The sequence below is a fragment of the Pyrus communis genome, chromosome 17 (genome assembly GCF_041283825.1).
Source record: "Pyrus communis isolate YQ-2024b chromosome 17, ASM4128382v1, whole genome shotgun sequence".
Classification (NCBI taxonomy): Eukaryota; Viridiplantae; Streptophyta; class Magnoliopsida; order Rosales; family Rosaceae; genus Pyrus; species Pyrus communis.
The window spans coordinates 20,877,143-20,904,635 of record NC_142581.1 but is presented as its reverse complement, the minus strand read 5'-3'; the positions used below and the strand labels follow the sequence as shown (position 1 = coordinate 20,904,635).

Here is a 27,493-nt window from a genome sequence, read left to right as displayed (position 1 = left end):
TCATGCACGGACATGTGCTCGTGAGTGCAGCACCACATGCATATACTCATTTTGCATGCATGTGAAGATCTCGTGTTACAAACATGGCAAGGTCGGCTCGTTATACGCGACGGTCACCAAAAATAATTGATTGAGAGTGGATCCTTTAAGGGAAAGATTAGTAAAGGTTCAAAGTTAAACACACGGTAATACTACCTCACATTCACCTCGTCCATCTCATACAATTTTTAGTAAAAATTTAGGTAACTATTATTATTCACACTCCAATTTGTCGAGGATAAACGGAAAGTGGTAAAAGTAGTTGAAAAAGCTCCATTGTATTAGAAAAACCCGCTCCTTTGTAATTTAGTACAAAAGAGGTAATCTTATTTTAATTAATGTTGTTTGACCAATGAAAATAATGATAAGTTAAGAAAATTAAGGTTTCACTGTAAAACTTCCTAATATGAGGAATAATTCATTTACTTATAAGCACATACAAGGTTCCTTCTTCCCCGATATAAGATTCACGCTCAACCAAGGGCGGAGCCATGTACAAGGCTCCCCTAGCATAGGGAGAGTTTGGTTCTTCAAGCTTAAAAATATTAATTTTTAGGTTGGTTTATGATTTTTAATTGTCATATTTCATATAAGAAATGAAATTTTTTATTAGTAAGCCTGTTTTTAAGAATAATAAGAGCTAATAGATGTTAAATAAACTCACCACTTTAACCAATATTATATTTAATAGTAATAAATTAAAACTTTCATACCACAAATGGTTCCTTATTTTATTCACTTGAAAGCTTTGAAGGCTAGAAACCTAGAAAACATAGCATAAAATTCTTGCTTCAAATTACTACATTCAAGTTTTTACTATTATATAACTTTATGTAGGCAACATACACTAGTACAAAATCTGTTTTGCGTGACGGAAACTTGCCCAACGAAGCAAATTTTGTCGCGCAAAGTTTGTTTGCGCGACGGAAGCAACAAAGCGTCACGCAAAATTTCTTTGCGTGACGGAACTTTGCGCGACGAAGCATAACGTCGCGCAAAACTATTTTGCGCGACAGATGTGTGCATGCGTCACGCAAAAACATTTTTGCGCGACGAAGAAACACCTCCGTCGCACAAAACTGTTTTGCGCGACATTATGCTTCATCGCGCAAAGTTTTACGCGACGTACATAGACCTTCGTCACGTGATGTTGGGAAAAAAGCGGTAATTATCCTTGGTTTGGCGCCAAAATCTTGCGGGACGCACAATTGTGTCGCTCAAACTACCTTTGCGTGATGAATGTCTTATTCGTCGCGCAAAACTATTTTGCGTGACGTCACGTTCGTCACGCAAAGTGGACGACTTTTAGACCTGTTTCAAACCTTGTACCTAGCTTATTGCATACATTACAGAGGCACTGGTGTTAATTTTGTTTGGATTTGCGAATGCATACAAACATTTCCTTTCACTGCTTTAATGGGTATGGGTGTGAAAGTATTATTTTCTTCTCAAAGTATTATTGTAATTAAGTATTTACTTTGTTCTATGTTTCTGTAGGAGTCAAGAAGGGGTTAATAAGTTTCTGATTTCATCCTCTTGCAGGAATCATTCCAGAGATTGTTGCACAAGCAAGATGGAACTAGAGCTGAGTAGGAATATCCCTTTGCTGTAGCTGGCATCAATATTTCCTTTGTCTTGGCACAAATGTTGGATCTTCAATCAGGTACTGAAATTTTCAAGTGAGAGGATGGAAAATCTTGTACTGTCAGATAACTAATCGATGAAAAAGCATCACCTTAGCATGTTCATCTGAAGAGTTGTTTTATTCCTCCACCAAATTTTGAATTTTGATGCTGTGTTTATAATTTTTAGGTGTTTAATTTGATTTCATGTTCATCAAATGTTTGCTTACCAAGTTGAAAGGATGTCAATTCATTGAAGTAGGCAATTTCAATTTTAAAGGTATAATGTATTGCCCTACATTCTAGTGGATTTGTCCACGTTTTGGGTTGTTCCAGGTTCTCCATTACTCAAGAATTTAGAACCATAATGAATTGCCCTGCATATCTTGTCTCTGGCCTAAGGAAACAAGTACAAGTAAATTGTCATATGAAGCAATTTTGGGAAGCACTGATAACGCGAAAATCAACATGGGAAAATGATACATAAAGCATATATTAACACGGGAAAATGATACATAAAGCATATATTAACACATGAAATTTCGCAAAATATGTATTATAACCATCACTCAAGAAATAGACAAACTTTTGGTCGATATACTTATGATTTCAGCTTGTATTAACCAGTCCCTGATTTTTTACTTGAGTTCTATCTGGTCAAAACAACTATACCGTCTAAAAAATTAGATAACATTTGTAGAAACATTTCAATTGACATATGAGAACTGTAATTTAAGTATACAAACTCCACTATAAATGAACCAAATAACCATTTTATCCTACACAATATTCAGCTTATCTTCTTGGCAGTCGAAAAGTCTGAGTTATATGCTTTGCTATCTAGCCTACTCACCATGAACATACAACATAGTCCATACCCCCTTCAGCTGAACCCCACACGTGCGCGCGCACCCGCATACAAATACTTCAATTAGCATCTAATAATTGTAATTTTGCATTGTCCAACTTCGTTAATCATTCAGAAGCAAACAATTTCCATGACAAAGAAAGCAGAACGACGCACTAATCATATACAATATTTACCCCTTTTCTTGGCCATCTGAAATTAGTAACGATTATGTAGTCTACCCAGCTGAATTCTAGCTCCCCCACCACATACACACAATAAATTTTCATCTCTCTTCTTCTCCATTTCCTCTCTCTTCCTCGATCTATCACTATTCAATAAGCGATTTGATTTTGTATATGTAACTTTGAATTGAGAATTCAAACTAAAATAACTAAATTTGTTTTGTACAGGATTTTTGTATACGAATATCATTGAAGAACGAAATTGAAGGTATTTTCTTTGTTAAAATAAACTTTATTAATTTTTGTACATCACGTACAAAATTGTTTTGTGTTGTACGAAGTTAATACTACTTAACTTTGTATACTTTTTTGAAGATAAACTTAGTTTCCCGTTTGAGAATTAGTTGGATTTCGTGCATGGATGCGAAAGCATGACTGTGGTCCAATTAATTCTTAAATTGTCCCATCTTTTGGACAGTTTGGGAATGCATAGTTATGTGTTGTAGTTTGCGGTTCATGGATTAGGTTTCGATAGTGGAAATTTTGGTAACATTTTCTGATGTTCTTCGAGTACACGGTAGATATTATGTATCTATGACGTTCACTTGAAGAACTGTAAGGAAATGCTGCCGAAATTTGCACGCGTCGAAATTTCATCCATTGGAATCATAAATTACGGCACATAATTATGCATTCCTGAATGGGATAGGGCCCTTACCGAAGGAATAAGGTGACAAGACAATAGTTGAAGTTGTTGTAATTCTTGTTCTTTTATTAGGATTGCAGACAAAATGGACAAACAGTGGATACAGAATCATAATAGATGTGTTGTTGAGTACTTGGATGGAATAGAAGAGTTCGTTGATTTCGCAACTAGACACAACGTAGGTTCAACTCATATCCGATGTCCGTGTAGGAGGTGTAACAACTCAATGAGGGAGACATTCGAAAATGTTCGATTTCATTTAATAAGAAATGGGATGATGGAGACCTATACTACTTGGTATCATCATGGAGAATGATTAGACCAAGCTTCGTCTTCATACATGACACGAGTGGAGACTGTTAAATCTAATGTGGATCCTAATGAACAAGTTATGGATATTCTAAATGACGTTTATCCATACGCCTTGACCACCACCAATGAGGAAGGGGCAGATGACGGTCATCCAACTATGGACAGTGAGGCATTCAAAAACTATGAAAAACTATTGAAAAATGCCAAGCAAGAATTATATCCGGGTTGCGAGAACTTTTCGGTGCTCACGGCAATTGTGGAGTTGATGCATGGCAAGATCAAGTTTCGTTTGTCAAACAAGTGTTTTGATTACTTTTTGGGAGTTATCAAGAGGATGCTTCCAAAGGACAATTGTTTACCTGAAGATCATAAAAGTGCCCAAAAAGTGTTGAAGGGTCTTGGATTGGGGTATGAAAAAATTCACGCATGTGTAAATAATTGTATATTGTTCTATAAGGAGAACATACAGTTGGATAAATGCCCTGTATGCAATGAGCCGAGGTTTAAAATGACATCACAGAATAGAAAGACCAAGATTCCACAAAAAGTAATGCGTTATCTTCCATTAAAGCCTAGGTTGCAGCGATTGTACATGTCGATGCATACTGCAACCGATATGAGATGACATAAAGAAAGACGGGTAAATGACGATGTGATGAGGCATCCTGCAGATAGAGAGGCATGGAAAGAATTCGATCGGATGTACCCTGATTTTGCAGCTGACCCGCGAAACATAAGATTGGGACTTGCCACCGACGGATTTAATCCGTTCGGGGTTCTAAACCAAATTCACAGCACTTGGCCGGTCGTTATGTTTCCTTATAATCTGCCACCTTGAAAGTGCATGAAAAAAGAATACATGATGTTGACTCTATTAATTACCGAAGATCCAAGAAATTCCATTGATGTTTATTTGCGACCATTGGTTGATGAGCTAAAAGATTTATGGGAAAACGGTGTTCGTACATACGATAAGTCTACTGGGCAGATGTTCACCATGCGAGCAGCAGTGATGTGGACAGTAAACGATTTTCCCGCGTATGCAATGGTTTCAGGGTGGATGACTAAGGGTTATTTGGCATGTCCAATATGCAAGGAGAATGTAACATCGTCTTGGCATGCGAGAAAAGTTTGTTATCTTGGTCATCGTAGATGGCTCTCTTGGGACAACGAGTGGCGTCAGAATGATAAAGCCTTCCACGGCACAAAAGAGACTCAGCCAAGACCAAGAGAATGGTCCGGAGATGAGATTTTGGATCAGTTAAACCATTTGGAATTTGGTCATTTTGGCAAAGGGGTCAGTAAGCCTAGACCAACTACACATCTAAACTGGACGCACAAGAGTATGTTATTTAAGCTCCCGTACTGGTCAAAGTTAAAATTGAGACACAACCTCGATGTTATGCATATTGAGAAAAATGTGTTTGATACTTTGGTCGGGACAATTCTAGACATTGAAGGAAAAACGAAGGACACGGTCCAAGCTCACCTTGATTTGGAACGAATGGGCATTAGGTCATCCTTGTGGATGAAGAAAGTTGGTGGTACATTGAAGAAAGGCCATCCTTTTTTTACAGTTAAGCCGAATGGGAAGAAAGAGTTTTTCAACTTTATTTCTTCTGTAAAGTTTCCAAATGGGTATGCTTCCAATATCTCGCGTTGCGTGAACGTAAGAGGGAGTAAATTTTCAAACATGAAGAGTCATGACTGTCATGTGATACTCCAACGCCTTCTACCGGTTGGTATTCGACACTTATTGCCTCTTGATGTGGTGAAACCAATAGTGTTGTTGTCGAGATTTTTTTCACAATTAACTGCAAGGTGTTTGCGGAAGTCGGATATTAAGCAATTGCAAGACGACATTGTGAACGTCTTATGCAAGTTCGAACAGATATTTCCTCCAGCTTTCTTTACAAGTATGATTCACGTGATGATTCATTTGCCAGATGAGGCATTGCTTACCGGACCAGTCAATTGTCGATGGATGTATCCAATAGAAAGGTACTTAATTAAGCATCATATACAAACAAGTTTGACGGTTCGATTGTTCAAATTAGTTTCGTACAATCCATATCCCATCAAGTTCAATGGTATATATATTTATTAAGTATATTTAAATTTATTTATTTTGTATGTATAACACTTAAGAAATTGAATGATATATATATTTATTAAGTAGCTTTAAATTTATTATTGTAGTTCGGGTCGAGTTTTTGTTAGAAAAATATATTATTGTGGATTTTATGTAAAAAAAATTGATTTTGAAAGGAATAAAGTCATTTTATCAGTATTTAAAATAATTTAAAAAAAAAAATAAAAAAAAAACCTTGCGCGACGCCTTAATGTAGTCATCACGCAAAAACAATTTGCGTGACATGAACTTGAATACCTACGTCACACAATTTGTTACAATTTTGGCGTGCAATTGTAAAAATAAGGCGGTTTTTTTGAACTTTCCAAGTTTGGACATGCGCCCTTTCTTATACCCAAATTCCTATAGCCTTCCTCATCATTTCACCCTTTCTTATACATGGACTCCCGTAGCCTTTTTTTTTAAATCTACATCACTGGGTCTTTCACCCTTCCTCATCATCTCGCCCTCTCTCCGTCTCTGTACCATAGCCTTCCTCATCATCTTTTATATTTTGAACTCAAACCTCTGTTTTGAATCCAGATCTCTCTCCCTCTCGTTCTAAACGACGGGCAGCCACCACCCCTTCGTCATGCTTGTCTCTCTCATTAAAGGTAAGTCTAATTACAAATTATGAAATTGTGAAATTAAGGATTTTGATTGTGAATTGAGATGAATTTTAGAATTTAGGGTTTTAATTTGGGATAAATTACTAAGGCATGTGATGGATTTCAGGGTTTAAAAATTTGTGAATGGGATTTAGGGTTTTAATTTTGAAATGGGGATTGAATCAGGGTTTTTATTTGGGATAAATTATTACGAAATGGGCTGAATTTTAGGGTATAAGAATTTCATTTTTGTTGTTTCTTGTTTGCAGTTTGAAGATATTTTGGTATACATTTTCAATTCCTAGCCAACCAACAGGTATTGACCCAGATTTTCAATTCCCTCATCTGCGTTAAGCAATACGCTGCATGTAGTCCCTCTTACATCTGAATTCTTTTTGTGTTTTCATATGCTTAAGTTTGAGTTTTTATACGCTTGTTGTTGTTTGGGTTTTTGTTGTTGCTATTGTTCTTGTTCTTGTGTTTCTTACTAGAGTGTTTACTGGGCATGCCTTAGCCAATGCATATTCATCATTGGATTATCTTCTTATCTTCGTAGTAATAATTTTAGCTTAGCCCACCCACCGAATAATTTTTGGCTCCGCCATTGCTCAACAATAAGTGTTGAAGGAGGTTCTCATTTCAAATTATCTATTTTTTTTTGTACGTGTGTACATGTATATATGTACACTACTACAAAAAAACACTTTGTGCGACGAAATAAGATTTGTCGCGCAGTATGATTTCGTCACTCAAAACCTTTCGCGATGAAATTTTTGTCGCGCGTGGGTTTGTTGCGCAAAGCTCGTGAAGATAGGGTTTGCATGACAAAAATTATTCTTCATCGTACAAAGGTACTTTGTGCGACAAAATATTTCGTTGCACAAAGTTTTTGGTTTTTTATTTTTTATTTAATTAAATTAATTTAGTATCTTGCGCGACAAAATTAAATGTTTACGCAACGAAATATTTTTTCGAGCAAGGTTTTTACTTTTTGTTTTATTATTTCTCTTATTTTAATTTAATTATATTAATTTTTTGCGCGACAAAATATTTGGTAGTGCAATTTTTTAAAATTTTTACTTTTTTATTTAATTTAAGTGTGTGGGTTTATTTTATTTTTTTAATTACTTTAAGTTGAATTGACATATTCAAAATAAAATTACAAGTGAAAAATAGTGATCAAATCATCCATAATATACATTATAATAAAAATGTATATATAAATTAACAAAGTATAATGATAAAATCCTAATACAAGTCTATTGTGGCAGTGGTGGCGGAAGATATGGTCTGATAGTATCTTGATCTTCAACTCCTCAACTTCCACGTTAAAGTCTCGACGATTCCCTGCAAAAAAAAAAAAAAAAAAGTCAAAAATAACCAAAAAACAATATCAAAAAATGACACAACCTCCCCTAAAATCGACTTACCCCAAATCTGATCCTAAACTCTATCCCTCAGCCTATACCCAACCTCAAACCCAAAATCAACTCCAAAACACAGATATTAATGAAGAAAATTAAAATTTAGGGAGAAAATACATTTTGGGAAGATTGAGAGTGAGTGAGAGATAGGGAGAGAGAAGAGAGGTGCAAGAGAGAGAGAGAGAGAGAGAGAGAGAGAGAGAGAGAGAGATGAGAGGTTGAGTGTGAGTGTGAGGGTCAGATTTGAGGAGGGGAAAGAGAGAGGAGAGGTAAGAGAATTGAGAGAGACATTAAGAAAATTATGGAGTTAATTTGGTTTTAAAAATTGTACAACTTGGTTGCACAAAGTCTTAAAAAAAAAAAAAAATTAATTCCTTCTTCACATTTTTGGTGCCCACCCAAATTTTTAGGGTTTTGCACGACGAAGAATTGGTCCCGCAAAGTATAATAAATTTTCCACATCCCATTTTCGGCACTCGCCCAAATTTAAGGATTTTGGATGACTAAATGTGACATCCCACATCGCCCAGGAGAGTGATCCTTATATGTATATTCTCATCCCTACCTAGCACGAGGCTTTTTGGGAGCTCACTGGCTTTGGGTTCTGTAGGAACTCCGAAGTTAAGTGAGAAGGGGGCTAGAGCAATCCCATGATGGGTGACCCACTGGGAAGTTGCTCGTGAGTTCCCAAAAACAAAACCGTGAGGCCGTGGTCGGGGCCCAAAGCGGACAATATCGTGCTACGGTGGTGGAGCGGGCCCGGGAAGTGATCCGCCCCGGGCCGGCATGTGACACTAAATATTAATATTCATGTCACAAAGTTTAAAAAAAAAATAATAATAATTTTAATTTGCAATTGAAAATATAAATAAACACAATAAATAGGGTTCGTCACGCAAAGAAAATAATAAAAAAATAAAGAAATAATTTAGTTTAACAATATAAAATAAAATAAATAGGATTTAGATGACAAAATACTCATATTGGCCGTGCTAAGATTTAACAACAATAAAAAAGTATGAAAGAATTTTTGTTTACAATTTAAAATATAAAATTAAATAAAAGGAAAATAAATTAGGTTTAGGCAACGAAATATTTTGAATTTCGTCATGCAAAGGTTTTAAAAAATAATTTTTATTTATTTATTTTTCTAAATACGTTGCACGATGATTTTTAAAGTTTCTGTTTTTACAATTTAAAATATAAAATTAAATAAAAGGAAAATAACTTTATCCCCTAAAAATGTATTTTCTTTTCTTAAAACCTAACATAGTTTTTTTCTCATAATAAAACCCACAAACTAGACTCCACATAAGTAAAATCATTAATTAAGTCTGATTTCACACATTTTAAAATTTGTGGAAGGCTAAAATACTGTGACATCCCACATCGCCCAGGGGAGTGATCCTTAAATGTATATTCCCATCTCTACCTAGCACGAGGCCTTTTGGGAGCTCACTGGCTTCGGGTTCCGTAGGAACTCCGAAGTTAAGCGAGAAGGGGGCTAGAGCAATCCCATGATGGGTGACCCACTGGGAAGTTGCTTGTGAGTTCCCAAAAAACAAAACCGTGAGGGAATGGTAAGCCCAAAGCGGACAATATCGTGCTACGGTGGTGGAGCGGGCTCGGGAAGTGATCCGCCCCGGGTCGGGATGTGACAATTTGGTATCAGAGCCTAACCCTGGCCGTGGTGTGCCGACGAGGACGTCGGGCCCCTAAGGGGGGTGGATTGTGACATCCCACATCGCCCAGGGAAGTGATCCTTAAATGTATATTCCCATCTCTACCTAGCACGAGGCCTTTTGGGAGCTCACTGGCTTCGGGTTCCGTTGGAACTCCAAAGTTAAGCGAGAAGGGGGCTAGAGCAATCCCATGATGGGTGACCCACTGGGAAGTTGCTTGTGAGTTCCCAAAAACAAAACCGTGAGGGAATGGTAAGCCCAAAGCGGACAATATCGTGCTAGGTGGTGGAGCGGGCCCGGGAAGTGTTCCGCCCCGGGCCGGGATGTGACAAATACCCCTCATTATATACATACATACATACATACATACATACATATATATATATATCATCACGACAATTAATGTTATAAAATTCAATGCATATTAATAACAAATAAAATTAATGGGAGTTTTAATGAAAAGTCCACGGTATTGTTCACTTTAACGAAAAACCACATTTTTACACTAAAAAGTCAATCATGGTACTATTCACTTTACCCTTTATTTTGTCCTTATCGTTAAAACTCAAAGTTTTCAAGCCTTTTTCATTAGTTTTCCTTAGAATTAATGTCATGATATATATTTTGTGGCCAAAATGTAAGAGCATTAATGCTATAATTTCAGCACATTTAAATTTTTAAGAAAATAATGTACTTATTGTAACATCTCACATAGCCCAGGGGAGTGAGCCTTATATGTATATTCCCATCTCTACCTAGCACGATGCCTTTTGGGAACTCACTGGCTTCGGGTTCCGTAGGAACTCCGAAGTTAAGCAAGAAGGGGGCTTAAGCACTTCCAGGATTGGTGACCCATTGGAAAGTTGCTCGTGAGTTCCCAAAAACAAAACCGTGAGGGAATGGTAAGCCCAAAGCGGACAATATCGTGCTACGGTGGGCCCAGGAAGTGATCCACCCCGGGCATACCAGGAATGGTAAGCCCAAAGCGGACAATATCGTGCTATGGTGGTGGAGCGGGCCCTGGAAGTGATCCGCCCAGGGCCGAGATATGACACTTATTATTTAATTTTACGAAAATAATTTACTTATTGTTAGTTTTTTATAAAAATAATGTAGTTATTGTTTAATTTTTACAAGAAACAATGTATCTACTAGTTGTTTTTTTTCCAAAAAATAAAGTAAATATTAATCAATTTTTATGAAAATAATCTACCTATTGTTTAATTTTACTTGAAAAAAATAATTTACATATTGTTTATGTCACATCCCCGCTCAGGCCCCCACCACATCTCGAGCTCGACTCCACCGTAGCACGATATTGTTCGCTATGGGCCTTGACCACGCCCTCATGGTTTTGTTTCTGGGAACTCACACAAGAACTTCCCAGTGGGTCAGCCATCATGGGATTGCTCTCGCGTGCTACTCACTTAACTTCGGAATTCCGATGAAACTCGAAGCCAATGAGCTCCCAAAAGGCCTCGTACTAGGTAGAGATGGGAATATATTTATAAGGCCTACATGATCCACTCCCCTGGGCGATGTGGGATGTTACAATCCACCCCCCTTCGGGGCCTGACGTCCTCGTCAGCACACCTCTGGCCGGGATTGCCTCTGATACCAAATTGTCACATCCCTGCTCAGGCTCGACTCCACCATAGCACGATATTGTCCGCTTTGGGCCCCGACCATGCCCTCACAGTTTTGTTTATGGGAACTCACACGATAACTTCCCAGTGGGTCACCCATCATGGGATTGTTCTCGCGCGCTACTCACTTAACTTCGGAGTTCTGATGAAACCCAAAGCCAGTGAGCTCCTAAAAGGCCTCGTGCTAGGTAGAGATGGGAATATACATATAAAGCTTACAGGATCCACTCCCCTGGACGATGTGGGATGTTACAGTTTAATTTTTATGAAAATAATGTAACTATTGCTTAATTTTTGCAAGAAACAATGTAACTATTGCTTATTTGGGTAGGATACGGATTGGGAACCCCTATAACTATATCCAAACCCATAACTGAATAATATTCACGGTTTTTCCCCATATCTAAAATATATCCAAATCCATTCCATTCAGGCCGTGATCATGGTTATCGGGTTTATAGGTTAGAACTACCACCCCTAGATGTGAACCACTTCAAATTTTGTGGATGTAAACCACATCAAATTAATGGGTCAAATTCCCGTTAACTACTAAATTATTCAAATGACACAAAGCCGCTCCAAATCCCAAATAGCACAAAGATGCACCCAAGCCCAAACTAGCAATGCATTGGTTTGATCTCCCAAAGGGTACGTAGCCAGTCTAGTACCAAATTCTAGACATAATCACAACCAAACCCAAATTCAAACACACAAACACTCTTGTGTTCTTCATCAAGCTCAAAGAGAATCAACAAGTGCAACAAACAAGTGTCGATTCCTCCACACTAAAGCCAAAGACCACCCGGCTACCACATGAAACCGCTCATGGTTCCGTTTCATTCAAGATTAAGCCTCGGCAGTCCTTGAAGAAACTTCTAGCCCGATTGAAGATCAAGCGTTAATTGCCCCTTGAATCAAATTTTGTGACTTGAGAGAAACGAAGCAAGTCCAAATCTTTGGAGAAACCAAAAAGTTCTTCACCACTCTTGTGAAAACCACCAAGCACCACTGACACATGCCAGTTCCTCCAACATCACAAGTCAAACTCTTTCGGCGTTTGGCGACTAAGGTCAAGTCTCTACAACTTTTGGATCAACCACACACATATCATTGGAAATTGAATCAGATGATCAAATTTTTACACCCAAATTGTAACCTATACTCTCTTTAATACAAATCTTTTTTTTTTTTTTTTGTACGTGTGTTATTATTTCATTCGTTGGAGGGACTTCTGTGTTTACAACCTAATTAAAGAAAACTAATTGATTATAGTCTATGCTCTATACACAACAGTTCCAAATAAAGACACTCTTCTACTTTCTAAAATTTCTCTCTTAAAAAGAAAAAACTATTGGTTATCTATGAGCGGTGATGTATATGATTAAAAAAACTCTCATTGTCAACCATCTCATAAGAAATGACACTGATATTTAATCAAATAATTTCAATAATTGATGCGTAAAACTAAGGTTGCTCGATTTTCTACATAGATTTATAAACTGCCTACTTTCATTTATTATTCTAATTTTCAATCTATTTGGGAAAAGATTGTTAGTGCATGCATGAAATGATGGAGATGGAGACTTTTTCTATTTAATTGTACTTTCCTTTCCACGAAGAGGGGGAGAGATTTATATACGTATGTGTACAAAGATTCTCATGTCAATGTGTCTCTGTATGTGTATATGTTTGATTGTGTGTGCTTGTGTAAGCATAAGACCTATGCATGATAAAGAGAAAGAGATCTACAGATCTACCTAGCTGTGACATTTTCACAGACAACAATTGATTTTAGACTCCCTTGTCTCTAATTGAGTAAGCAAATTTTGTTTAGATTTGATGCTTTGTATGATTGAAAGCTTTCCAATCCAAAGTTCCAATACTTTGAAATTAATTATTGAATAAGGCCGACTAAATTTGGAACTACACCACTTTACTCAATTTTCACTAAAGAAATGATTTTATTATTTAGTATAGGAATAAATAATGCTTCACGAAAGCAGGATGCTTTTTGCTTAATACTTGTTGGCTAGATTTTTTTTTTTTTTTAAGAAAAGACATTTTTCTTCTATTAAATTTGTCATCAAACAATAAAAAAAGGTAGACAGAAGTGAGCATCTTTCAATAATGTGTGTCATAATAGAAATCATTTGGATAAAGTACAAAAAATTACCTTAACTATTGGTGTCATAACACTTTCATACCTCATCTTGTAAAATTGACAATGTCATACCTCATCTTTAGAATTTGTACCAATGTTATACCTTCCGTTAGCTTGGCCATTTATTTCTCAGTTAAATGCTGACATGGCTTGATCCGGACCCATTTTCTATTAAAAAATTAATAAAATATTAGGTAAATTACATTTTCATACCTTAGGTTTGAGGCTTATTTCAATTCCTTACAACATCTTTAAAACATTTCACTTCCATACCTTAAGTACTATGTTATTTCAAAATAATACCTCCGTTACATTTTTCATCCATTGATCCGTTAAGTGCTGACGTGGCTGCCACATGGCTGCTAAATGTCTGCCACGTGGCAAAAAAAAAATAATTTTTTAATTTTTTTAATAAACCTAAAAAAATTTAGAAAACTAGATCCCATCACCCCACCCCCCCTCCCCCCTAACCGAAACAACCCCATACATAAACCTTCAACCGAAAAAAATAAAATAAAATAAAATAAATAATAATAATAATATATAGAAAACCTAGATCCCGCACACCCTCCTCCCCAGATCCCGTCAAACACCCCCGCCCCTTGCGGTGTCGAAGCCTCTGGTTGCTTTCTGTGAAGGATTTGTGTTGACTTTTTGGTATGCTACTTCGGATTTTGCTTTTGGGGGCTTTCTGGGATTCTTTTCAATTGCTTTCTAAACATGATTTTTGCTTTGGTTTTGCCTTTGGGTTCTTAATCTTATGAATTTGTTTGGAGATTGCTGGCTTTTGTGAAAGGAATAAGATTGTTCAAGCTATTCGGTTTTCTTTTGTGTTTTCTGCTAATGATTCGAAGGGGGGAAGATGGGTTCTAGGGAAAGGGTGGGAGGGTGGGGTGCAGGAGAGGGAGGTGAGTCGCCGGGGGGGGGCGGGGGGGGGGGGGGGGCGGGGGGGCAAAAGATGGGTTGGAGATGAGGGAGACGAGGGTGAGAAGAGAGAAGGGGTTGGAGATGAGGGAGGTGGTTGGAAGGCTCGGCTTGGGAGGGATGAGGGGTGGGGAGGGGTTGCGGGGAAGGTGGGGTGGGCTCTGTGTTTTCTAGGTTTTTTTTTTTTTTTGAGAATATTTAGGTTTTTTAGAAAAATTAAAAAAAAAAAAATTTGCCACGTGGCATATATGTGGCAGCCACGTCAACACTTAACGGATCAATGGATGGAAAATGTAACAGAGGTATTACTTTGAAATAAAATAGTACTTAAGATATGAAAGTGAAATGTTTTGAAGATGTTGTAAGGAATTGAAATAGACCCCAAACCTGAGGTATGAAAGTGTAAAAAATTAAAATTAAAAATTAAAAAAAAAAACCTTCACGTCCCCTTTCCCTACCCCCCCCCCCCCGGCGTCTCTCTCTTCTCCCACATCTCCATCTTCTTCCCCTTCCAGCGCCCTTCCTGCAAACCAGAAAAAAGAAGAAGAAAGAAAAGAAAAAAACCAATTTATCTTCCCCCCCCCCCCCAACTCGCGTTGTTCCCCGACCCCCCTTCCTTTCTTCCCCCTCCCGTCTTCCCTAAACCCGCACCCACCCTCGCACTCACTAACTGCAACCCAAAAAAAAAAAAACCCAGTTCGTCCGTCCCACCCCCACACCCACCATCTTCCCTCTACACCCATTCCCCCCATTTTCCCGATTCCACCTCAATAGGATGGGTGCGAAGGTAGGGAGGTTGGGTGCGGGGAGAAGAGGGGTTGGTGGGGGGTGGGGAGCAGGGAAGAAAAATTGGTTTTTTTTTTTTTTTTTTCCTGTTCCTTTTTTTGGGTTGCAAGGGAGAAGAAGATGAAGATAGGGAGAAGAAAGAGAAGGAGGGCAGGGGAAGGGGACGAAATGAGTGTTGGTTCTTTTTTCTTTTTCTTAATAACTTTTCTTTATTATTTTAATATTTAAAAAATATTGAATGAGTTTTTTGTAGTTTTTAACAGAAAATGGGCCCCAGATCAAGTCACATCATCATTTAACTGAGAAATTCACGCCAAGCTAACGGAAGGTATAACATTGGCACAAATTTGTAAGATAAGGTATGACATTGTCAATTTTAAAATATGAGGAATGAAAGTGTCGTAACATCAATAGTTGAGGTAGTTTTTTGTATTTTATCCAAATCATTTAGTAGTAAGATAAACAAGAAGACAACAGCCTCCAAATAATACATACATATATATATATATATATGGATATATGGTTGTGCGAAAATTCTTAGTTTGTGAGATAAATACAGGATTTCAACGCATGAGACGAACCACCTCTAAAATAGAGCTAGCTTTACGAGATGGTTAGTAAAATCGTACTTGTGTTCTTGAATTGGACTAAAACCTGAAATCTCAAGAAAAATAGTGGGAGCTAGATCCAACAAATTTGCCCTTTTGAGGTATGTATTATCTTATACCGTTGTGGGCCAATTGTGCCTTTATTTATAGTTGTAAGGAAGGAAGAATCATTGTCTTTCAAGTAATATAACTGAAATAGGACACTATAAAAAAGATACTATAGAATTTCAATATGATTTACACAATCACATTCCTAACTAAATTAAGACTGTAACAGTTTGGAGTTTTATGGCCATATTTTTTATAACTTTTTTTTTTTGTAGCATTTTAATTTAATTTTATTATATTTTCAATACTCACCTGAAACTTTTCTTATGTGTGTGACAACAAAAAAAAAAAAAAGGGAGACTTTGGATGCAGTCCCTAGCTGTGAATATTTTTTACTTAAACCTTGTTGGTTTTCAATTTCTGATCGAAGTCCTTGAAATTAATGTGATAATTTATTTCTAAGTATGTTACTATATTTTTTAAATTAAAAATTAAAATTTATAGTTGTTTATATTAATGAGATTTTAAATAAAAACCATGATTTATGGGATTAAAAATATTAAAATATAAATTATATATAAATATGGGTACATTCATCAAAATTAACCAAAACATTATTGTACCAAAACATGGGTACATTCTTCAAAATCACAAATAAAAATAAAAATAAAAATAAAGATATTAAGCTTAATGACATTATTAAATTTCTTCAATTAAACTTGACATGGATACATTCTCAAATCAATAGAAAAAAATTGAATAGATTATATATGACACACCCCGAATCTGAAAGTGGAGCGTGACACCCTAACGCCCTTAGGGTTCCACAGGCGTGCCAGGCACCTGCTCATGCATGGCCGGCGCATCTGGCCATGCCTTGGTCGGCGCGTCTGGCCATGCCTTGGCTAGCGCGTGGGAGGTCAGAAAATTATTTTTAAAATATGGGGATGTTTGTGAGGTTGAGTAGAGCACGTTGGTATATTCAAACACCCCATTTGAGCAATGTATGAGAAGTTATTATCTAAGGTTGGTTATGTGCGTTAAATTGACGTTTTTATAGTTGTTTCGCATATAGGTGAGGACTATCCAGAGGACGAGCGCAGCCACGCGAGGCTCAGGGCTTACGATCCTTCTACGTATTAGTGAGTGGGCTTTTGGTTTTCCGTATATACCTATATACTTGAGAATTTTTCCAGAAAATGCAATTAAATGTTTATATGTTTTTTTAAATGTCATGCATAGTGTTTGCATATTTATTTATGCATTAGTAGTTGCATATATGTATGCTTTGGTGCCGCGGATGCTCAGGTAAGTCAGGTGAGTATATTGTTAGTGATAGATGTGGTGTTGATGAGATTGAGATATAGCTTATAGTCCTACACCTCGGTGATTGCGCTCTGCCAGAGTAGGGCCTAACATTCGTGTGGTCATTCACTTCCCGCACCGTACGCTCACCTTGGATTCAAGGCAGGTGCCAGCCTATCATACAGACCATTTTAGGTGGTTCCGACTGGTATGTGACTTCCGATACTTCGCACAGCCTTCAAGTGATCGTAGCACTAGAGCGTATTTATTTACACCCAGCCTATCGTACAGACCACTATAGGTGGTTCCAACTCGTGTGCAGGATAGTGGTTAAGGAGCTATAGTTTCAGCCATACATGTCACTTTAGGTGACTTCCGCTGACGTGTTGATATTATCAACATATTATGATTTGTATTATCTCACCTGCTTGATGCTTATATTGTTGATCGGATATTTTGACACAGCATATATCTGGCATGGCATATTTGAGCTTTATCGTTTTTAGCATGATTTGATATACGAGTATGTATAATATTTTTTGGAAAGTATACAGGTTTTCCAGAGAGGGGTTATTACTTGATATTGAAATGGTTTGAAAAACAACTTTATTTTTGCCCATTCACGTTTTCTATTTTGCGCCTATCCAGGTTTTAGGTAGCGAGGACGTAGGTGAGGACAGAGGCATCGAGGCATTTCTGACAAAGCACCCTCCGTGTAGGATTTTCTAGTTATCACTTGTGTAGTGTTTGTTTATTCTAGACTGCACCTAGGATAATTGAACTTCTACTTTGCCTTTTTCCTTCCATGTTTGTCACTAGCACTCACTGATCTTTTTATTGTAAATTATCCTGTTGACTTTATTTCCTTGTATTTTCACTCTTTTGCTTCCGCACTGTGCACTTGACTATGTCACCCTCACGTGACGGCTAGCACGCTCCACTTTCAGATTCGGGGTGTGTCAGTTTGGTATCACTAACACACCCTACAACACGAAATACGTCCAGGGGCAAAATCGTCATTTCATACTAACGGTACAAAAATCAGGACGGGCTGTCACATATATATATATATATAAAGGTACATTTTACATGTAACAAATTGGTATATTTAACAATGATTACATTTTAAGATTAAAAATTTGAAAACATTTAAAAAAAAAAAAAAAAAAAAAAAAGCTAATAGGTACAAAGTTATTCTAATTTTTTTATTTATTTTAGAAATGTTTTGAATTGAAAATTAGTTAGGAGTTTAATAAAGGTGTGAGTATTAAAATTCTAAATGAATTATTAATTTTTATTTTAAAAAATTATGTAACTAACATTTAAATTCATTATTACATTAATGCTAGGGACTTGGATCAAAATCTGAAAACTAATAAGGTTTCAGTTAATGAACTTTAGTAACTAGGGACCAGATACTAATTTTTCCTAAAAAAAATTGAGCTGAATGATATTGAAAATCTAATTTATTTCATTTAAACTTATAAATTTTTCCAGCAAACACTAAATATTGTTTTCCAAACATTAAACTATTAATATTAATTAGACACATTATTCCAAATAATTAATCAATTTGATACTGTTCAAACAATCAAGTGGGTTGAAAATGCCAAAATTTAAAAGGAAACGCTATAATTGAGTAACATAGAGAAATATTATATAGATTAGACATTTTTTTTTTAAAAAAAAAATTTATATTATCTACACTACTAGAAGGGGGTAGACTTAACCTCACAAGGGGCTACCAATAATGTGGTTCAAATTCGTCTTTGGCAATAATCAAACCTAAGAACTCTCACTTTCAAATGAAGAAGAATAGCACTAGACCGTATTATAAAGTGGTTATAGATTAGATAGTTTTTAAACGCATAACAAATACAAATGCCACTTAAATCCATTATTGAGGGTTAAGTGGCTATGATAAATACTTTAACTCAGAGCCACTTAAATCCAATTACAAAGTTCAACTCGGCATTTTGACATAAATCGGCAATGTCGAAAATATACGATGGTTTTGAATCTAGCTATTTCCACTACAGTCACCACAAATAGGTACGTGTTTGTATAACCTAAAATGGTAATCAAATAAGACATGCACACTGAACTATCATGGAGTAGCGCACGTGTCTTCATTGAGTTGGACCGTCCTAGTGATTCAGGTAAAATCAATCAAAGTACACCCCCAAGCAATAGGCCCAGGCAATAGGAATTTAGTTGACTTCAATAGATTTAGTCATACTTGTTTCTAATTCTAGGGTTTCACATCATGACATCGTCCTTCGATCAATCAATGTATAATCTTTTCATGTTTGAATGCATGACAAACGTAAGTTACTGTTCACGTATTAGACATAGATTGCTGTGGAAGTATGTCAAGTCAAGTAGAGTACTAGGGTATTTATATGGTTATTGTATTTCCAAAATTTACAAATTTAGTGTGGTAAACAATTTTTTTTGTTTATATTTGGTTTCATTATATTAAAATATGAAAAATCGAGTGTGGTTTGATGTTGATCAATGTTTGTCAACGATTTTAAGATCATTAGAGGGTGGTGCAGTAATTCTCCGGCTTACAATGTGTAGAGCTCGTAAATCTTATCCTCCCAGTTGGTTGGATGTGGATCCTCCATGACTGAGGAATTGTAATATTGTATTTATGATGAAATTATAAGTGTGAAGTTGTAGTTACTTAATACTACGGTTCAGTGATATTCTTCTTCACTTGTAAGTGAATGGTCTTAAGTTCAATTTTTGCCAAAGGCGAATTTGAACCACATTATTGCTAGCCCATTGTGAGGCTTAGCCAACCCCACCACTCCCTTAGTGCAGATATTACCGTTTGTTAAAAAAAAAGTGTGAAGTTGCGTTTCTTAATATAAGTATTAAGTTCTTGATAACACGACATGAACTCAAGCTATATTAAATTAATATACAACCCTAACCAGATTTACCCAAGACAGGGAAGCAAGTAGGTTTTGCGTTCTTCCCCTAGCTAAGAAAATGAAAGGAGGTATATGAAGAGTCCTATCAAGTGTGAGAAAAGATATGTTTCAGTGTTTTAGTAATTCATCACACATCACGCAATAAACAAGAATGGGTACTAATCGTTCTAGAAACTCAGTTTTTATTATGTTATAGTGATACAAATCCCTATAATCTCTCAAGTTTTCATCGGCATTCATTGAGAACTGCAAGCCCTAGGGTGGAAAACTAATTAGTAACTAACATATAAAGTTTTAATTAGTTTAGGTCCTTTAGGAACCGCTCTGTAGCTATAATTCAATAACTATGCAATTCACCTTAAACAACTAGCTACTTGCTTAATGTGTCATCATTATTTCTTCATACAAAACATTAGATTAAAAAGTTATGGCATAGATCGCCGAAAAACACCTCCATGGGTAAAGATGCACACACATCCTAAGAGCCTTGCGGTTGTTCCACATCCGTATAGCACTAATTTTGTATTAGAAAATACTGCTAAACTATATATATATATATATATATATATATATATATATATATATATATATCTGTTCTTTTCTGATATTAAATCTCTCTTGCATTTCACTCTAAACTTATTAAAGTTTAGCTGGTAACAAATCAAAAGACGGAAAAATAATAATTGATTACAAACTCTAATTCTTATTTCATGCACTAAAGGAAAAACACTACATAACACTACATATTACCATCACCGCTACATAACCAAATGATTACGGGCTAATTTGGGAAGTGCTTTTAAATGATTCAAAACGTTTTAGGAGAAAATGTTTTTGAAACTCATCCTTAGTAAAAATGCAAATCCAAAGCACTTGGAGTGCTTCTTGTAAGAACTGTGTGTTTTTGGAACCCAAAAAATATTTTCTATAAAAGCGTTTTCAGTCATTTAAAATCATTTCCCAAACGAGTCATACATCTTATCAAAATTTATTTCTATATTACTAGGAAGACCTAAACCTAAACAAATACAAAACATTTGTAAGCCCTAGTGATGGGAAAGCAAGCATCATAGTACTCGTCATACCAGAATATATAGTTTTAAGATGTAAAATATTCCAAACTAACAACAAACCAAATTACCTTCTCACTAACTTTTCTATCATCTTATCCTTGTATGTGATAATTATCTACTACAAACAATGTTAGGCAGCGGGTTGGGGCCAATGCCGAGGCGACTAGGCGGGTGTCTAGGCGGATTAGGCCAACACTTAGGCGGACTAGGTGGATTTAAATAAATCTATTATATATTGTGCAAATAAGTATCTGCTTGTACTTAAAATATATATAATTTCATCATAAACTACAAATTATATTAATATATATATATATATATATTATGAAGTATTGGAACATAATGAAAACATGGGGAACAAGGATATAATGTGTGTTCATTTAAGCATGCAACAATTTCTTACAAACTTATTGAAAAAACAAAATAAAAAGCAAAATGAAAGTTATCTATTTTATGTCTAAGTGAGTTGTGACCTAGCAGGTGCCTAGGCGATCGGGGTGGTGGTTAGCTGCCTAACACCTAGACGGTGCTATGCAGGAATTTGTAGAACAGTGACCGCAAATATTAATGTGCACACACTGACAAGAACGTGAAAATCATGTAAGAAAATGGAGACTTTTTGGACACCGTATGCCATGATTAGTTTATATAGTGTACGTATGTAGTTTAATGCACTTTAGAGTTGCTCTTTTGCTTTTTCCTCCGTAACTCTTACCCAAACACACATGGTGTAGCAGGAAACCAATGGAAACACCAAGTCCAAGAAGAAGGTTACGATAGAACAAAATATGGCCATTTCTCTTATCCTTTGTATTTAATGTAGGGACAGTATTTTGACACATCAAGTACCATCTTCTTTAGTCGACTCCACTAAATTTCGGTTTGGCAGTTAGTCGAAGAACATTATTGTAAAGCAAAATTTTCCATTCTTGACGGATTGCCATACTGGTATCAGATATGTTGGATATTTGCTTTTTCCTTTTAATATTAAAGTATTCATCTATTTATGTCTGTATTTTTATATTTTACTTTTAGATTCTACTAGTTTAATACATACTACATAGAGATGTGGGAAATCTCATCATTCACAACTGCAGAATTGCAATGTTATCTTCAGACACGGATAATTGGCATAGAAGAGTCCTTTAAAACACTAAACAAAGCTTATCGAGGAGCAGAAAGCAGGAAAGGTAACCCGTGTCTTATTTCCTCTTGCACACTCACACACACATAATCAGATCGAGAGCTGAAGGGGCAACTACCATTTTTGGTACCAATGCTCCTTGTCATTATTTCAAAATTGCGACGTTGCAAGTTGCAACAACTAATAAATATAGACAATAATTTTAGCCTATTTCGATCCTAGTCCTAACCCAGAGAAGGAAAGAGAAATTACATACATTCGAAAGTATATGTTCTCATTTTTTCATCTTTTGCATGTCATTTGTGATAAACTTTTAGGCTCAGTAGTAGTATGTGATATACCACCAACATTACCGATATTATCAACTTAACTACTAATTATTAGGTGTCGAGTTTTATCACAACACGTCTCGGTGATTTTAGTAGTGAATCTTCCACATAATATATATATATATATATAGGAAGCCTTTAAAGGAAGGGATCCCCATTTTTCAAAAAATAAGGGGACATTTTCTTAACCATTAGATTTGGTTTTAAAGAAATCATGTGGTTGAGATTCTGTGGCTTGTGATTTAATCACAGCCACAGAATTTCAGTAAGGTCAAATCTAATGGTCAAGAGGGTGTCTCCATTTTTTTTTTTGAACAATGGGGTTCCCTTCCCTTAAAGGGCATGTGTGTGTGTTGTGTGTGTGTGTATATATATATAATGATCAAGAGGATGTCCTCATTTTTTTTTTAAAATGAGGATCCCTTTCCTTAAAAGGCATGTGTGTGTGTATATATCCATTCGGATTTTGTTGAATGATTTTATTATTCAACAATACATGTATGATTACCATTTTTACGTAATAATGAGCGAGCAGTAACATGTCCGTTCGTATTCAGTTATCCAACGGTTGATAGGCAATACACATTCAAAAGTAATTGCATGAAAGCATCTTCGATATTTGTGTATCCATATAAGGGTCAGGATTAGGTATGCGCATTTTTTGCCACACTTTTTTAAGGGCCATTTGGTAATATAATTCAGCGACCGATCTTTTATTTTTTAGATATTTCTTTAAAGATCATTTATATTGTCTATTTTTTAAATATTCTCTCAATATCTTAATGGTTTTTAGCTTGTTTAATTTTTTTATAAGAATGATATATGAATGATGAATTGAAATATAGATGGTTCAGATCCTTAAAAAACAAATTATGAAGTGATAACCACAAGAAAGTGTGCCTAAATTGTTAGAGAATAGGATTCCACATGGAACAAATGACAAAAAAATGTACAAGTAAATATATGGGAATTTTCACCCCTAATATCACCAATGTCTTTTATGATAAACACTACACTTAATAATAAAGGGTTAAGTTGGGACAATATCGATGATGTTGGTGGTGGTCTATGCGTGGAGGATCGATGCGTGACGCTAGAATGTGGGGGGTGCGAGGAAATACAAACAAGAAATATTGAAACTAAAATTCAAGATCAACAAGTTAGTGGGGTCTCTCCCATAAAAATATACAACTGTACAATCAATGTAACCAAACCCTCACTAGGGTATAATGTCCGTAGGCTCCCAAAAATAGTCAACCAAAAGAAATATAATGAAAGGTGCGAGGGTAACCTAACTACTCCAAGAACTTTGATCTCTGCTTTGCTACCTAAGAAATACCTTGTATTTACTAATCCTTGTCCTTGCACAATTGCCCTCTACACCGTGGGAAATTGGAATGGTTCACGGGGCAAAGCAATAACCCAGATAAGCTGAGAAGCTCGTGTGAGTGACAATAATTCGTATGTGATAACCATAAAACAAGTACATCGATCTCAGTATAGAAACATCAATTATAAAATCATAAACAACTCGTTGGAAATCTCGAAGTAGTCACTAAGACATCCATCAACTTTTCTAAATCAAACCACAAAGATTCTCAAATCTCTAATTCATAAATACACTGAAATCTAGGCTAGAGCAACATAGTTCAACCAAAGCTTACAATTCCTAAGTTTCCGCATTCTAGACAACTCAAAGGAACCATAAAGATTTCTAAAGGTTCCAACTCAGTGGAACCGAATAGGAAGATGGATTCAAGACAACTTAACAGAATTCAATGGAGATAGAGTTCGGGACCATTTAGCGGAACCTAAGCTAAAAAGAGATTATGGAGTACTCAAAGAATCCATCGAAGATAGGGTACCATACCACTCAATAAAACCGAAAAAGGAAGGGATTCCATACCACTCAACGGAATCTAAAAGGAATAAGATTCCATACCAACTCAACGGAACCACATAAGAAGATGGATTTCAGGCCGCTCAATGAAATCCAAGCGGAGGAGGATTCTGGACCAATTCAACGGAACCGAATAGGATATGAGATTCCAGACCACTCAAAGGAATCCAGTTGAAGCAAGGTTCCAAATCACTCAACGAAACCTAAGCAGAACACGGTTCCAGACTAACTAAATGGAACCGAGTAGAATTCTAGAAACTTGTTAGAATAGCTCAATGGAACTTGACTAGGTACAAGTTCGATGTCACAACTCCCTGCAACCATGGGTTAGTGGTCTTCTACAAGCCCTCTAATTTCACAAACATTTCAAATATGCATAACATACTACCCTTTATAAAAATAGATCAATGACTAAATTTAAATGCAATAATTAGTATAAAACACATTTTGTATACAAGCATGGGAATTTTGTGGGTAATAACCATATCCATTAAGTATACAAGCATGGGAATTTTGTGGGTAATAACCATACCACATATATTAAAGTCACTCACCTAGACTCCGCATTAAAGCACCTAGCACAAGGATCAAAGCACTCACACCCGATCAACACCTAATGGCGTTAGGAATATTTTATCACCATGACGGATACTAGGTTGTCTCCTTCCTTCCTTCGGTTGTCAATGCCGCCATTTGCCGTCATCTATCTCGTTGAAAACTAAGAAATTTTGCCGGAATCCCTTTAGAAGTCCAAGAAATGGTCGTAGATGGCCTGAAAATTGTCAAAAAACTTTAGTTCAAGTCGGGGTTGTGTGATCTTTATATTTCGAGGTAGACTCGAACATCCAATGCTCGAAATTATCTTCTGAGATCACGATGACTAGATTGAGGAACATGATCTCGTTCTAAATCAGCAGGAAAATTCTCGTCTTCGTCGGACCTTCTAGAACTTCAGCCCCTAGCCCTTTTCTCATGATCTAGAGCTCAAGTTTGAGCTTGTAAGGAGAGGAAAATTGATGTGTTATTGGTTTGGTGGTCAACTGACCAAAATTTGGAGGAGGTGGTTGTATTCTAGGGGAAGAGAAAAGGCAAGACAGAGAAATTAGACACGGAAGAGAGAAAAGCAAGCTAAAAGAGAACAAGATTCTAGAAAAATGAGAGAGTGGATCCCAGTAACACACACCAAGGCCAAGAAAAAGACAACAAAATGTGTCTAAACAAAGGTGAAATTACCAAAATGCCCTCAATTTTTGTTTCGCTTGCACCCACATATTCGTATCGACATGTAGTACCCAAATATGATAAGAAAAGAAACAAAACATGAAAGAAGCTTAAATGTCCATGTAGAACCTCAATTAGAGCTATAAGGAAATTTTACGCCAATAATTAAGGAAGACTCGTAACAACTATGAAAAAGAATTGAAATAGTGAAATTTGGGGATGGGATTTCACATTTTTCCCTTCTTAAAAAGTGTTTAAGCCCCTAAACTCACCGTACATGTGCTCGTGTCAGGCCCTGTCTCAGCCTCCACAGCGGAAAGTGCACAAACCCTGCTAACTCGTTGAGAACCTCCTTGCAATGTCCAAGCTCCACTACTCTAAGCCCTTACTTCATGCTGACTTCCTCCAGGTTGTTTACCTCTATGCTGGCCTGAGCCTCAAGGTGTTCCAAAAAGCCTACTCTGAGCTTGAAGTGCAACTAAGCCACCAACATTAAATGTGGCTCCGCTCGTACCCTTAGCTAACACATCTGCATTCCCTAATAAGGTGAGGTTGGCCACACCAAAGCACATTCTAGTCTCATCCCTACATGGGCATGAGAGTCAACATCAGCAATGCGAGCATAATCGTAGTACAATCATTTGAGACTGCACCTATAATCCTCCCTAAACAAACTATGGGGTTCACACCTAAAGGTACAATCATCTAAGACCCCACTCGCTTATGCCTTAAGCTCCTCATTAAGCTCTAATGTGCATACATGATCAATCTCTAAACCGACAAAGATCTCGAATGCTTGGTTGAAAACCTTTAATCAGCCTCTTCATCTTCTTTTCCTCATAGAGATGCTTAAAGAAATGGTAAATTCTGGTGGAGTGGACCACATACTCAACAACTGTATTCGTGCTCGGTTCGATAGTGACGAACGCCGCCTCTAACTCATCTCAAAATGACTCTAGAAAGTACTACTTGTTGACTGTTATCTGTCATCACTCGTAAGCCTTAGCCGTCAACATATATGTCGTAGGGTCTACCTGTTCATCAAATGAACAATGTAGAACGGTTAAAACCTTGGAAACCTAGTTAGTCCATGACTCAATTGTCCACATATCAGTAATGCCATCAAACGAAGACGGCTTATGAATACGAAACTCTTCATACAAAGACTTCTCTTTAGTAGAAGTCGTATAAACATAAGCATGAACAAGTTATTTCAAATCTTTGATAGCCTGGAAACACCGTCGGGCCTGTCATAGTCGTGTACAACCTTTCATCAGAAATAAAAACTCCGTCATCATTGGGAATGTCATCCCCAAGCGGTTGAGTAGGACCATATGAGGTCGTCATTGTACATCTGATAAATAGAATAATTCAACGTAAGCGGATAATAACTTGAGAAAGAACCCACGCTACATACGTAAAGGTCTAGTTACCCATGACCTATCCAGGCTTCCTCACTTGAAGGTAAAAGTGCAGGTATAGTAACCTATTGCCTAAGTTCTGATACAATCAAAAATTGTCACACCCCGATTCGGATATACGTTCAAGATCGACACATGCAAAAAATACAAACAACAAATATTGAAACTAAAATTCAAGGTCAAGGAAGCTAGTGGGGTATCTTTCATAAAAATATACAACAAATATAACCAGCCCTCACTACGGTAAATCCATGTAGGCTCCCAAAAATGGTCAACCAAAAGAAATACAAAGAAAGGTACAAGGGTAACCTAACCATTCCAAGGACTTTGATTTTTGCTCTGCTATCTAAGAAGTACCTCGTAATTAATAATCCCTATCACTAGCACAATTGCCCCTACAACGTCGGAATGTTGCATTGGGCAAATCAA

At 36.5% G+C, this 27,493-nt stretch overlaps 1 pseudogene; it reads left to right on the top strand.

Moving 5' to 3' along the window:
* Positions 1–3,739: 3,739 nt before the first annotated feature.
* LOC148689598 (uncharacterized) overlaps positions 3,740–27,493 on the top strand; it is a 33,413-nt pseudogene continuing 9,659 nt past the window's right edge.